The sequence below is a fragment of the Malus sylvestris genome, chromosome 12 (assembly GCF_916048215.2).
Source record: "Malus sylvestris chromosome 12, drMalSylv7.2, whole genome shotgun sequence".
NCBI lineage: Eukaryota > Viridiplantae > Streptophyta > Magnoliopsida > Rosales > Rosaceae > Malus > Malus sylvestris.
Window position 1 is genome coordinate 8,542,275 of NC_062271.1, and position 14,759 is coordinate 8,557,033.

The 14,759-nt window shown below is 39.4% G+C and overlaps 1 long non-coding RNA gene across 1 annotated transcript; it reads right to left on the reverse strand.

Moving 5' to 3' along the window:
- Window positions 1-11,942: 11,942 nt before the first annotated feature.
- On the reverse strand, window positions 11,943-14,329 carry LOC126593884 (uncharacterized). Its single transcript, XR_007613048.1, has 2 exons — window positions 12,590-14,329; window positions 11,943-12,501 (listed from the first exon to the last, which is right to left on the reverse strand). It is a non-coding gene; the product is annotated as an uncharacterized LOC126593884 (long non-coding RNA).
- Window positions 14,330-14,759: the final 430 nt, after the last annotated feature.

Genomic DNA, 14,759 nt, shown 5'->3' on the forward strand with positions numbered 1-14,759 from the left:
TTTATTTTGTCATTTTCATTAAAACTCAAAGTTTTCAAGCCCTTTTTATTAGTTTTCCTTTATTTTTAATCTTTATTTTTTTTCTTCATAAACTTAGACATTCATACCCCATGCCCAAGTAAAAATCTCACGACCAAGGGCAATGATTTGAACAATCGACAAAAAAAAGAAAAGAAAAAAAAAAAGCGCAGTGGTTCATTGGCTGAACTGCCACGAGCGAAAATTGTTACTTGTGGAGTGGTAGTGAATTTCCGTCATCTTCGATCTTAACGAAAATGTACCAACAAAACAATCAAAACCTTTGATAAAGACCTAAGCCTCACACACCCACGAGGTGGGGGAGGGGGTTAGGCCAATGGATTTCCGATGCCTAACTTAATTTCTCTAGGAAAAAAAAAAGTGAGTGTTTAGAGCTTTTAGGGGGTAGCGAAAGCTTACCAAAATTTGGTAAAGATGAAGCTATTTATAGGAGGAGAGGGCCGACCACAGTGTTAGGGGTTTTGCCCTACACATGGAGGCATCCTATTGGCCAAAGTGTGAGGAAAGGATATTCCCAAGATATTAAATAAGAAATAATATATTGAGATAATGGTGGAAGTATCCTTAATTTGATTAAATATGGATTATTTACTTAGATGGAGTCAATCTTCAATTGGGAATGTATTAAATATAGGATTTGGTAAGGTTCTTAGCCAAAATGGTCATTAAGATTTGCATAACTCCTCACTTTAGTCCCTAAGATTTGAAATCAATAGAAGTAGTCATTGAGATTGTCCACCACCAATCATTTTGGTCATTGGGTGAAAAATTATGTTAAATAAGGATCAAAATGACAAAATTACCCTCAATTTAATAAACAATAGGCCAAAATGATTTGACCAAATTTAAGGGTATTTTTGTCATTTTATTCTTATTTTATGGATATTTTTCACAAAATAACCAAAATGATAGATTGTAGATAAAGTCAGGGACCAATTTTATCTATTTCCAATCTCATGAACCAAAGAGAGGAGTTATGCAAATCTCAATGATCATTTTGGCTAAAAAGCCATTTGGTAATTAATCATTATCTTTAATGCCTATGCAAATCTCAATGATCATTTTGACTAAAAAGCCATTTGGTAATTAATCATTATCTTTAATGCCTTTGACTTTTCCTACAACAAAAGTTCAAGTGTTGCCTCTAGAATTTTTGGGATTATTTTAGGCTCCACAATGCCCCACACATGTTGGGCTGCATGTAGAAAAAAGGCAGTAGGGGTAGAAATCCTAAATTGCCTAGATGTGTAGACAGTTGTTTCCCAATTTGATTTAGATCTCCTTTTTTTGACTTTGAGATAGAATCTTCTAGGAAAGGGAAATCAATTCCCACCAATACCTATTTAATTCCACCTTAAGCAGTGGATCAAATAAATTTGAAGAACAATTTTTATCCCTACAAGAAAGAGAGAAGCCAGAGGAAGTTCATTCCCCATCCCCTAGCTTTCTTCTTCACTTTCCCTTGCAAAGAATCATTTCTCGTTGTTCTTCTTTTTCTCCGCGCCGCACCAAGGTAAGAAGAAATTAATTTTCTTTCTTGTTGATTTTTCTGGAGCCTCAGGGCTTGATGAATTGGTTTGACCTAATTTCCACCCACATAATAATCACACCCACCATAAAAAGTTAAAAAATAAAATGTTATTTCTCCACCCACAATTATTCCCAAAATAACCCTAATATATTTTGTTTTAAATATTTTTTTTGAACAGAAAAGAATATGATTATCTAAACATGAATTACATAGCCACCCGTCGCAAAACATCACTTGAAGGAAATCTAACAAACTATTATGCACCGTTGTTAGCGAATTTTTTGGCAATTATAGGACGAACATCATCAGATCTCCCCGAAGAGACCTCGAATCCCAAACCACTCTTCTTCCTTTTCTGTCGAAGCCCCAGATCTCACCACCAAGTCTCTTTCTCATGCGTTGAAGTTTCTCGCCTCCGTCTAACACACACCCATTCCTTCCTCCAACCTTTCTGTCGATTGTAGCCCAAATCTTTCCTAGCCTCTCTCCGACCCAAGTATCACACCCCACCCACCCACCCACCCACCCACCATTATTTATTATTATTTTTAGTTTTTTCAAAATTTTAGTAATTAATTAAATAGGGATAGAAAACACCTTGTAAATAAACTTGAATTGTTGAAAGCTCTCTAAGCCGAATTCTCCAAAGTAGTGCCTTCCTCCCAAACCCTAATGGCCAATAGCCTTATTCATACCACTACAATTGAAATCCTTCTTAAAAAAGGCTTTCTAAAAACTACGAAACATAATCCTAATCAACAATGAGAAATCTGCTTATAAAAAAAACAGCCACGTTCTGGGCCTTAGACACCCTTAAAACAGGCCCAAAATGACTCATTTTAAAGCTTAAGATGTCCAGAAGAGCCCAAACCCAAAAGATGCCATTTTGGACTCCAAAAAGCCCAAAATGTCACTTTGATTAACACTAGGCGCTAGTCATTTATAAATAAACCACTTGGTAGAAAAATTTGAAACTTTGACACGAGCAAGTTGCGAGACTTACGAACATCCTCCAATTGAAATCACTCCAAAATTCGTATGTTCAATCATTTTTTGCTCAAAAGGAAGTAAAAAATCTTACATTAGAAATATAAACCAAAGTATCAAAATCTCACTAAAATAACCAATAAATTAATGTAAGAATCGGATAAAATATATATTATAAAATTGACTCATAATTAATCCTGGTCCAATAAACTTCGATTGGAACCTTATTAATTTTTGTTACAGCTTGCTGGTTCATTTTCGAAATTGACAGATGGGCTTTGTCACACTGATTGTAATGTTTACTATGCTAATTAATAGTCCCACCTTAATTCTTATACCAGGGAAACTCTCAAATTAGGGTGAGACAAAAAATACCAAGGAGTCTCATGTTTTGTTAAGAGGTTCTCTACTGATGGACGACTTTTATAGAAGCAATGTCAATGTCATGGTGGCGTCTCATATGTGTCAATGATACAATATTTTCTTACATTGAATTATTTTGGCACGGAACGCCATGATGGTATGGAAATTACTCTTGTACGGATGACATGATTAGCTACCTCCACACTAGTTTTTCTCTTTCACTTTCAGGCTAAGTTATGTGCTCTCTTATGACCTCCCAGTAACCTCGTTTTGTAGTTTGAAATTCACTTATTTTTCTTATTTTTTAGAAATGATAAAACGGTACTCAATCGAAAGTGCTTGGAAATTTCTTAAAAGAAATCAGTCACTAAACTGGGAAAATTCAAAACCTTGTAGGTAAAAGGTGTAAACACGTCAATTGAATGGGAAACATCGTTTTTTTTTTCTTTAATTACGAGCAATATGTTAGACTAATCTATATCTGATACACAGTTGTTAAGGAGAAATACCCTAACCATAAGGGTAATCCACCACTTATTTCTCAAGTACTCAAGCTAAACTCTAGTTCACAGAAGCACCAAGGGACCGTGGTGCTCCTGAGCCTATCTGGCTTTGAAAAAATATATCTATGTCTATATATACATATGTGTATTATATCTATTTCTCTTCTTCTAAAACCCTCTTATTGTTCAACACTTCCAATAAATTCAATCATTATCTCTTGTTATGATCCTTTATAACAAATTAAACCATCATTTACTTTTATTTCTAAAAATAAAAAATCTTGCCTCACACTCTAATTTGATCTCTTTCATAGCGCAACCCAGAGATTTGGGAGCTGTTCCCTATCTCATTCTCGAAATTTCATATTTTTTGTTATCCCAAATTCCACATCCATTCAACTTATTGAATTTTTTTTAGGGTTTGTAAATTTTTTACTGATTTTCCCCACTGATTCTGATAATTCTTTCAATAGTATAGATGACGAGGTTATCATGCAACAGTTTCAAAATATGAAAACTCATCGACGATAAATATGATTATTTTAAATACATATTATATTTTGGTTGTAATTTTTAAATACTACCCTTTTTTTACATTGTCAAACGCTGCTCCTTATCAGAAATCCTAGCTCTGCTACTGCACAGAAGCCAATTTGGGTGGTTGGCGTTTTCTATGTCAAGGTTCACTAATTAATTTTCAAATATTTTGGTTTGCTTATATCTTTAATTGAAGAGTTGCTTATACTCGTATATTACCGTGACATCTTAAACTAATAACGAAGCAAAAGTACATAATCTGGGCGCTATAGCGACTCACTGGGTGTAGGTTAGTTGTCTTTGTCAAGATTAAATTTCATTGGATCCGTACCAAAAAAAAAAAAAGGCCAAAATGGTCCCTAAGATTTGCATAACTTATCACTTTGGTCATTGAGATTTGAAATCAATAGGAGTGGTTCATGGATTTGTCCACCATCAATCATTTTAGTCCTTCTTTGAGGGTATTTTTGTCATTTTATCCTTATTTAATGAAGATTTTTCAAGGAATGATCAAAATGATTGATGATGGACAAACTTAGAAACTACTTCTATTGATTTCAAATCTCAGAGATTATTTTGGTCTAAAAAGCCACAATTTTTTTTTTTAAAAAAATTGTACACAAAAGCGTGTGGCGCTATTGTCACTACCATGCACTTGTGAGTTGTGAATAGCAACCAGCTTTAGTAAAAGGTATGAATGATGATTTGCCTTTAATTTGTCTTTAATTTGTCTTTCTTCATGCTTGTAGACGCTCTGAATTTTATTGCGGATGGTGCTTCAATTGGATAATTTCATATCTACTTTTTTTTCATCTCTTTGATGATTGTTTTGGAGATCAATATAGGATACTTCAGAGCACCATAGAACTTTCGGTAATTTTGTGCAAGTCAAGTCAACCGGTACAATTTTTGAAATCAAAACTAATATAGTCTATGTGGCAACTGCTCACTCCTCCCCTATGTTGCACATATACGGCAACACGACAAATCATAAAGAACAAGGACAGGAACACAATTAGGACATGACGTTTAAAATATAAAATATTATATAATATTAAAAACAATACTTCAAATTCATAATATAACAAAGTATTCGTGCTAGATGCTAGATGTTGCGAATTGGATGCAGAACCAAGTGGGCTGATACTTGCAAAAACAATACTTCAAGATCACTTTTTGTGTGGATAATTCTTGCATTCCTCCTTTAGGGGGATGTTATCATTTTTCCACTTGTAAATAATGCGTGCATCTTTACTGTAAAAACTTTATAATCAAAAGTATTTAATCTTTTAATCTTCATTTGAAGATCATCCCACATAAATTATACAAAACATCATTTAGTTATTTAAATGTTTTAAATAAGTCAACGGTGTAGTTATCAAATAACATATTCATACTTTTCTTGATGAGAAGGGATATCAACATCATCAGCATCACCAACTGCAGGATAAGCAGCAAAGGACGAAGAAGAAAAAATGATAATGATCTGGAGCACATTTGCAAGAGTCATTATGCACTCCATCTTTATCTCTCTCTCTCTAGGCAGCAGGCACTAAGCAAAGACAGATAGAACGCAAGGGAGAAGCTAGGTTGCACGAACACTCCAAAACTCTAAAGTGTCAGAGTATCGGACACTCCAACATGCTTTGGACATGCTCCGGACACAGTTTGGACACGATCAAGACACTGCATGAATCTTTTTGTAAATTTAAAAAACATTTAGGGACAGTTTTAGAAATATTGAAACTAAAACCTAAAAGTATCCCTAACCACAACCTAACTTCAATCTTCTTCTCTCTAATCTGGTGCCCCCCCCACCTCTAATTCTATCTCTTTTTAGTTTCTTAACCACTTGGTTCCACATCCGATGCGCAACCTCTAGCATCTAGCACAAGTATTTTGTTATATTATGAATTGGAAGTATTATTTTTTTAGATGTAATATTTATTATATTTTAATTGTCGCGTCCTAGTTGTGTCCGTGTTTTTGTTTTTTTTAAATTTGTCGTGTTGTCGTATTTGTGTCTGTGTCTGTGCAATATAAGGGAGGAGCGAGCAATTGCCGGGATACACTATATCAGTTTTGAGTTCAGCAATTGTACTAGTTAACTTGACTTGCACAAAATTACTAAAAGTTCTATGATACGGAGTGTCCTATGTTGATCTCCAAGAAAATCATCAAAGAGATGAAAATAAAAAGTAGAAATGAAATTACCGAACTCAAGCACCTTTCGCGAAAAAATCATAACGTTCACACACATGATGAAAGACAAATTAAGGGCAAATCATCATTCATACCTTTTACTAAAGCTAGCTGACTACTCACAAGTCACAAGTGCAGTGCATGGCAATGCCAATACGCCCCCCCTTGATGCGCTTTTACGTACAATGTTTTTTTTATAGATTCAATGAAATTTAATCCTGACAAATACAATTAATCTACACCCGGTGGGTTACCGTAGCGCCCGTGTTATGTACTTGCTGCTTTGTTATTAGTTTAAGATGTTACGGTATGATGTTTTAGGTTCGAATCTCGTGGATGACGAATTCGATACCAAATTAGACTGCTCATTGTGTGGCTTAGCCGAAATTTCCCTCCCCTTTAATGTAAAATATATCATTGTTCTAAAAAAAAAAAGAAAAAAAATGGTACTGTAGCGTACTGAGTATAAGCAACTATTCAATTAAAGATACAAGCAAACATTAGAAAACAAGTAATGGATTGCTGTTATGGTTAGGCATTTCTCCTTAACCCACTATAAATTAGTCTAGAATACTTTTTGTAATTAAAAAAAAAAGTTAATCTCAGTTTACTACCATGAAGTTTTTTAGTTTTCAACATTTAGTACATCAAATTTTTTTTTTTCATTCTAGAGTGGTACCTAAAGTCATAATTTTATGACACTTTCATACATTCATTAAGTTTGCTGTTAAATCAGCAGTTAACTGGTGATGTGGCATCTACGTGGATAATGATTAGGCACCACGTGTCAATATGGGCCCACGTCATATTAAAAAAAAATTAAAAATTAAAAAAAAAAAAAAAAACAAAAACAAACACTATTCTTGTCCCTCAGTCCTCCAACTCCACTCCCACCTTTCGATTATTCCATCTTTTTTTCTCCGACGCATACATTAATTGGGAAGCAGAGACACAAAAGATTTCTCTAGTGCTCCTCTCCGCTACTAATTTTCAACTCTCTCGACCCATCTCTCTCCCTTTATCCTTCTATACCCAACCTACTCGCTTTCTTCCATGTTTTCACCTTCCTTCCCTTCTCTCTCCCCATTATTCCGACCTTTGCAAAAACCCTAATCCCCAAAAAATTTCAATTTTTAGAAAAATTGAGCAAACCCAGCATGAAAAACGCTAATCCCCAAAATCTTTATGACCGATTCGATTTCTCGCTGTCGCGACCGAACTCCAACCAAATGGCGATGGTGAATTCTGACGATGTGGGGGTGCTCAGAGAGGTGGCGGTGTCCTCTATTGCGCCAACGAGACGACTCGGTGCTGGGCGTGCGACGAGAAAGTTCAAAGTGAACAAGCTCACGAGCAAACAGCAGAGGGTTCCTCTATCCTCCAACATGCCCAATTTCAGTTTATGATTTGCAAAAGTTGTTGGGTAATTGGATTTTGTTTGACTTTTTGAGTTTGATTTGCATGTGGCAATTGGGTAATTGGGTTTTGCTTGAATTTTTCAGTTTGGGCAATAGGATTTGCAGGAGGTAGTTGTGTTTGTTGACATCGAAATTTCGGTAAAATAAATGTCGACCAATAATTAAAATTTCAACGCTTACATGTCACATAAATTTTACACGTAGCGTGTGACTAAATGAAAAATCAAAATAAATCGGAAAAGTCATCAAACAGGACACATGTCAACACCTGGCAGAAACGATTTATTTCATATGAATATTATATTCAAAATTAGGCCTTGGAAAATTCTATAAATAGAAGCCATTTCATTCATTTGAGGGGGATTGAAAGGAATTGAAGAAGGAATTCACATATACATTTCTCTACTCCCAAATTGGAAGAGAATTCCCTAAATCCTTGAAGCTTTGAAGTTTTAAAGCTTTTAAGCATCCAACCTCCTAAATTCCCAAGAAATCCCGAAGGATCAAGAAAGCCCTCTTCGTTCTTCGTCAAATCCTCTTTCAAGACCAAGCCTCAACGGCCCTTGAAGAACTTCCACCAATTCAAGATCAAGCCCCGACGGCCCTTGAAGAAAGTGTTCATCATTCATCATCCGTTCATCCCTAGATCAAGTCCCGACGACCCTTTGGATCAACAACATCAACAAATCCACACAACCAACCGTTCTTCAAGATCAAGCCCAAAAGCCCTTGAAGATCCATCCATCAACTGTTCATCAAGATCAAGCCCCAAAGGCCTTTGAAGATCCGTTCATCAACAGTTCTTCAAGATCAAGCCCAAAAGCCCTTGAAGATCCGTTCATCCATCAACCTTCAAGATCAAGCCCAAAAGGCCCCTTGAAGAAACTTCCAACCATTCATTCGAGATCAAGCCTCGACAGCCCTTAGATCAGCATCACAATCCAAAAATCAACACCTTACGGAGATCGAATCAGATGATCAAATTTGAGAGAGATTGTAACCCCAAAATCATTAATACAAATATTATTTTGTACACGTTGTTCTTGTCTCATTCATCGCAAGAAATTTCTGTGTTCACAAATTTGGCACGCCTAGTGGGACCATCTTTACCTCTCATCTCTTTGTCCGTTCAAGGAATCCAAACATACCTCAAAGTCAATGGCATCAAGCAAGGGGCAAACCGTTCTCGCAACTATCAAGGGAAGGATCCTGAGCACTTCTACCACGAACGGACAATCCATTGGTGCCACAACCGCTTCTCAACATGCCACTTCAAAGTTGGTGCTGCTAAAGGAGCAAGGGGAGCATCAAAGGTGCGAGTCTATCATCAACCTGACCTCGCTGGAGGCATCGAAACATGCTGCTGAGGCACACAAGATGACATCCCAAAGCAGCCAACGACGTTCTTCGTCAGCATCCTGGATGTCTAAAGGAAAGTCATGTCTATTGGTTGCACAAGTCATGACCATCGGTGTTACCTTCATCGAAGAACAACTAGCTCAAATGAATGAAGCGATCACAAGGTTAACACGGATTGTTGAAGAAAAAGACTTGCAAATCGCTACACTCATCAGCCGACTGGAGCCACAGGAGGGTGAGAACCCCGACCCAGAGGATGATCCACTAAAGAGAAGAGCTGGCGAAGAAGAGGAGCCTCCGATGGAGAAAATCGATGTGAAGCTGGAGCCAGACCAAGCAGCGGCACTCATGGGATCTTTTTCTATCCATCAGCTACAAGAGATGATCACCAACACCATCAAGGCATAGTACGAAGGAAGTTCACATACCTCCTTGTTCTACTCGAAGCCTTACTCGAAGAAGATTGATGCCCTGAAGATGCCAAGGGGTTATCAACCACCAAAGTTCATGCAGTTTGATGGAAAAGGAAACCCAAAGCAGCACGTTGCACATTTAGTCGAAACTTGCAACAACGCGAAGACGGAGGAAGACTACCTCGCCAAGCAGTTTATGCGCTCGCTGAAAGGAAACGCCTTTGAGTGGTATACGGACCTAGAGCCTGAGTCCATCAACAATTGGGAGCAATTGGAAAAAGAATTCCGTAATCGCTTATACAACACCCACCGTACTGTAAGCATGCTGGAGCTGATAAGTACGAAGCAATGGAAAGATAAGCCAGTCGTGGACTACATCAACCGATGACGTACTATAAGTCTCGACTGCAAAGACAGACTTTCGAAAACCTCATCGATTGAGATGTGTGTTCAAGGCATACAGTGGGGATTACACTATATCCTTCAAGGCATCAAACCACAGACCTTTGAGGAGTTAGCCACCCGTACCTATGACAAGGAGTTGAGCATCGCCCATCATGGGAAGAAAGAACTGATCGCCGACTACAAGAACGACAAAGTTCTTGGGACAAAGGTGGAGAAGGCTGCATGGAAACCCACCAAGGAAGCAATGACGGTCAACACAGCTCCTGTCAAAATCTTTACACGAGGCAAGGCAATTCCAGCCAAAGCTTTTCGTGATCAAAAGATGCGTAGACGCACTTTGAAGGAGCTCGAGGAGAAGACTTATCCATTTCCCGACTCTGATATAGTTGCCAAGTTGAAAGACTTGCTTGACAAAAAGGTGATCGACCTACCTGAGTGCAGACGGCCGGAAGAGATGAATCGTACTAACAATCCAAGGTACTGTAAATTCCACCGTTTCATCAGTCATCTAACGGAAAAGTGCTTCGTATTGAAAGAGCTCATCTTAAAGCTAGCACAACAAGGGAAAATCGAGCTTGACCTCGAAGACACGGTTGCGGCACACACTACTTCTATCGTGTTTAGATCACTCGATCCTGTTTCTCTCCGAAGCATGCATGACCAATCCCGTTAATGTTCAAGTCACATAGCACCTCCTACACAACCATTACCAGGGGCAATCATCTACCAGTGATAAGGAATGGTGGACATCGGCGACCTACAAAAAAATGAGAAAGCCAAGACCATAAGCCATAAGGCCAAAAGATGAGCCTATACCCGCCCCTTGAACTTCAGTTTTCGACAGGCTGAATCATTCAAAACCTAGAATTTCGACACTTGATCGCATCAGTGGTCGAGATCGAACTTCCTTCTTCAAAAGGCTTAAGACGCCAACACCGTAAAGATCTGTCTTTGAAAGGTTATCAAAACCCATGAAACAAAACGGCACAGCTAGATTTCCTCCACAACGGTCGGCTGCGGACATACTTGAAGAAACTAAGAAGCCTTCTAGAAACAGGAAGGCAACGCCAAAGGAAGAAAAGCTTGACACTCTAGCAAGAAAAGACGATGTTCAAAGCTTGATTCCTTCAAGGATGAAGAGCCAAGTAGCTTTGAAGGTCGACACAAAAGGACTACTGAAGGTAAGGACGCGCACCATCATCTACACCGGCAAATCTTCACGCCAATAAACCCAAGAGGATCGCACTGAAGAGGAGGCCTAAGAAGACAAAGAAGACGAAATCCCGGAAGAAGACGTCATTTCCGGCTCTGTCAACTCAAAATCTTCACCTCAATCGCTGGGGGCATGCTCCAAAACCATGCCGGTCAAGCCAAGCGAAGTTGAAGGATTGACTCATATCATTCCAAAGAAACTGCACAAGAAGTATATGTCTTCTCCACAAGTACACCAATCAGAAATGGGGCAAAGCAGCTTTCACCAACCTCCAAAGCGATGTGAAAGTGTTGAAGATGAGGAAATTTCGACACAAAGATTGACCATGCGCGATCTCTTCTTCCTTAGAAAATTATTCAGCTACTCGGTCAAGGCTCCTTGCTACAAAGATTGCGAGGAACGCCTCTCCAGGCAGCAACCATCTCTTCCACAAGTTCACCAACGGGAAAGGGGGCAAAACAGTTCCTGTCAACCTTCAGAACAATGTGAAAGTGTTGGAGATAATGAAACTTTGACACGAAGATCATCTATCCCCATTACAATGCGTGACCTCTTTCCAGAAGACTTCTTCAACTACTCAGTCAAGGCTCTTTGTTATGAAGATTGCGAGGAACGGCTCTCCCGGTTCGCTTGACGAACCAAAGCTCCTTGTTCGCATGAGCATAAAAGGCGACAACCAAAAGCTCCTGGTCCGCACGAGCATAAAAGGCGACACCAAAGCTCCTTGTTCACACGAGCCTAAACTGCACGAACCAACGCTCTTTGTCCGCACGAGCTTGAAAGGTGACACACCAAGCTCCTCGCCAACACGAGCATAAACTGCACACTGCAACAAAGCTCCTGGCCCGCAAGAGCATAAACTGCATACGACACAAAAAAAATGTATTTGAACTACGTTATGACTTGATCTCTTCTTTGGAAGGGTACGTAGGCGGCTCGAAAATTTAATTTCGAGTTCAGTCATATCAAAATAAAAAATAAATGTTTTATTAAAGAAAGTCAATTTTATTACAAAAAAAAATGAATACATATGTTATTATGTATTTAAAAAAAAACAAACAAAAAAAAAACAAACAAAAAACAAAAGAAAGGAAAAAGAAATAATATATGTATGAGTGTCTCGGCCCAACAACAACAAAAGGCTCAAGCCACAAGCCACAAGCCCAATTCGGTTCTTCATATGAGAAGAAACCCAAACCCAGACCTCTTCACAGTTGCGGATACGATCACCGGTGCTAGCCCGAGTCCGAGCCCACAGTGAAAATGGAAGCTTTTTAAGAGGTTGTCGCCGGCAATTCCGTCGGATACTTCAAAGCCGTAATCTCCTACAGAGTTCCTATGTCCAATCCCCGGCTCTCTGATGACTCCCGTGGATCTCTCATTCATCTCCCTTCATCTTTGTAGAAATTTAGGGCACCCAGAGGGCACCCAAATTCAGTCTCTCTCTTCAATTCCCACAGTGCCGAGAAGCCGCTCAAGTTTCTGATCTATGTTGCACGGGTTGGATCGACGGCCTCCTCAACAAGCTCTACTGCAACCCAGATTGTAAAATTGCTGATTTCGCAGAATGAAAGGCTTCAAATCTTGTAGGGATGTGAATTTGGCAAGGAATCTTGAACCTGTTGGGTTTAGAGCGCATATTGTGCACAACGCCTTCGACGGAAATCAAATTCGAATCAATCGAGAGGGCTATTGATGCGATGCTAGAGGATGAGTTCGATTGGGAAGCTTATGGAGTTGCAGCCTTCGGACCGCCATCTTGGAGCCCAGACCACCGTAGCTTCAAAACCTTTGTAGAAATCACGAACTCCACTCCTACGTCCTCACTCCTCGGAAACGAGACATTCGAACTCTTCACAGTGGGTACCATTTCGATGGAACGAGTAGAAATTATTTGAAGGATGGTACTTCAAGGTTGCGATTCCGGAGCGGAGGCAAAGCTTTTGCTTCATGTAAGCTGTTGAGAATCCTTGCCTCTATCAACTCCTCCAAACACAACACACTCCTACTCCATGGCTTTTGCTGTCTCATCAGACTCGTCCTCATCATTGGCTGAGTACTTCTCGGATTCGTCCGCGTTGTGTTCGTCTGGATCTCGCCACATATATCGTCTCCGAAGTGCCTGACTACTTATTTGGGTTTAGACAACTCCGATGACACTCATTCTCGCGACAGAGATTTCAAACCAGACGGCTCGACCCGTATTGAATGACAACGTGTCGGTTTCAGATTTGGGTTCACTTGCCCCGGTCACTTCCTCACCGTTCTGCTCAATGTCGTCTGTGTCATCTATCCATTCGATGCGGAGTCTTCCGTCGGTGAAAACCCGACCCGATGCTAATAAAGTCATGGAGCAGAAAAAGCACCAAGAGGCGGGAGGAGCGAGAGAAGACTGTGATTGTAATTTGTTCACTTTCAGAATCTGGATTGGCTTGTTTCTGAAGGTGTTTTGCCACATCTGATAGGGTTTGTTGAGTCTGGCAGCGCAGTATGCAAAGAGAAGGCTACGATTCCGCTTCAGAGTTTGTCAATTGTTGGGCATGGAGGGGTTCGTTCACCGGTGGAAATCTGCCGAACTGCACCACTCCCTCACTACCGCATCGCCATCCAGCTCGAATTAGCACAACGGTGAAGTAGCAATCTTTCGTCTCCGGGCTCTTGACAAATGGGATTCTATGGTTGCCTTCCAGGCTCTGCAACTCCAGGTGCCTCATCACAATGGTGCTACTGCCGTCGTTAGCTTTGGAGCCATGTTTTCCTTATAGACTTGAACAGCTTGGACATGTTGCAACGGTTCAGAGAATTTGGTGCAGCGGTAGAATGATGCTAGGGTCATCGCCATGTGTTGGAAGGAATCTCTAACGGACATCACAAGATGCAAGGCATTGATGACAGCGAAGGGGCAGCGACGGCGGTGCAATGGTTGTGTAGTGGCAGTGGCAAACAGCAACGGCGAAGAACTTCAATAACCGCCGTCAAACGACTAGCCGGTCATGAAGCCTCGACTGTAGCTCTCCATCCGTGGCAAACAGCAATGGCGAAGAACTTCAATAATCGTCATCAAACGACTAACCGGTCATGAAGCCTCGACTGTAACTCTCCGCGGTCATGAAGCCTTAACTGTAACTCTTCGTCCGTGGCAAACAGCAATGGCGAAGAACTTCAATAACCGCCGTCAAACGACTAGCCGGTCATGAAGCCTCGACTGCAGCTCTTCGTCCGTCTTCGTCCTTCATCACCCATCATTAAAATTTATACAAAAAAAAATATAATAAAAAAATAGGATAATGGAGCAAAGTGGTACTGGCACCACGTGAAAAAAAAGGGGGGGTGCATCTGGCACCGAAAGCAAACGGAAAAGAAGACCACGTGAAAAAAAAAGGGGTGCATCTGGCACCGAAAGCAAACGGAAAAGAAGAAAAAAAATATATAAAAAAAAGGAGAAAGTGGATTCTTGGTGGCTAGCACCATGCAAAAAAAAGGGGGAAAGGGTTTTGGAATGGTGGATCAGTCCACGTGAAAAAAATAATAATAGTTAAAAAAAAGATATATATATATATATATATATATATATATATATATATATATGTGTGTGTGTGTGTGTGTGTGTGTGTGTACATAATATATGTATGTATACAACAAAAAAAAAGAAAAAAAAAACAAATGCATTAAGAGAAATAAAGTCCATTTTATTTATTTTTCTGGAAATTTTACATAAAATTGCATTATACATACCTAAAAACAAAAAAAATTAAAAAATTAAAAAAAAATTAAAAAAAAGTCAAATCA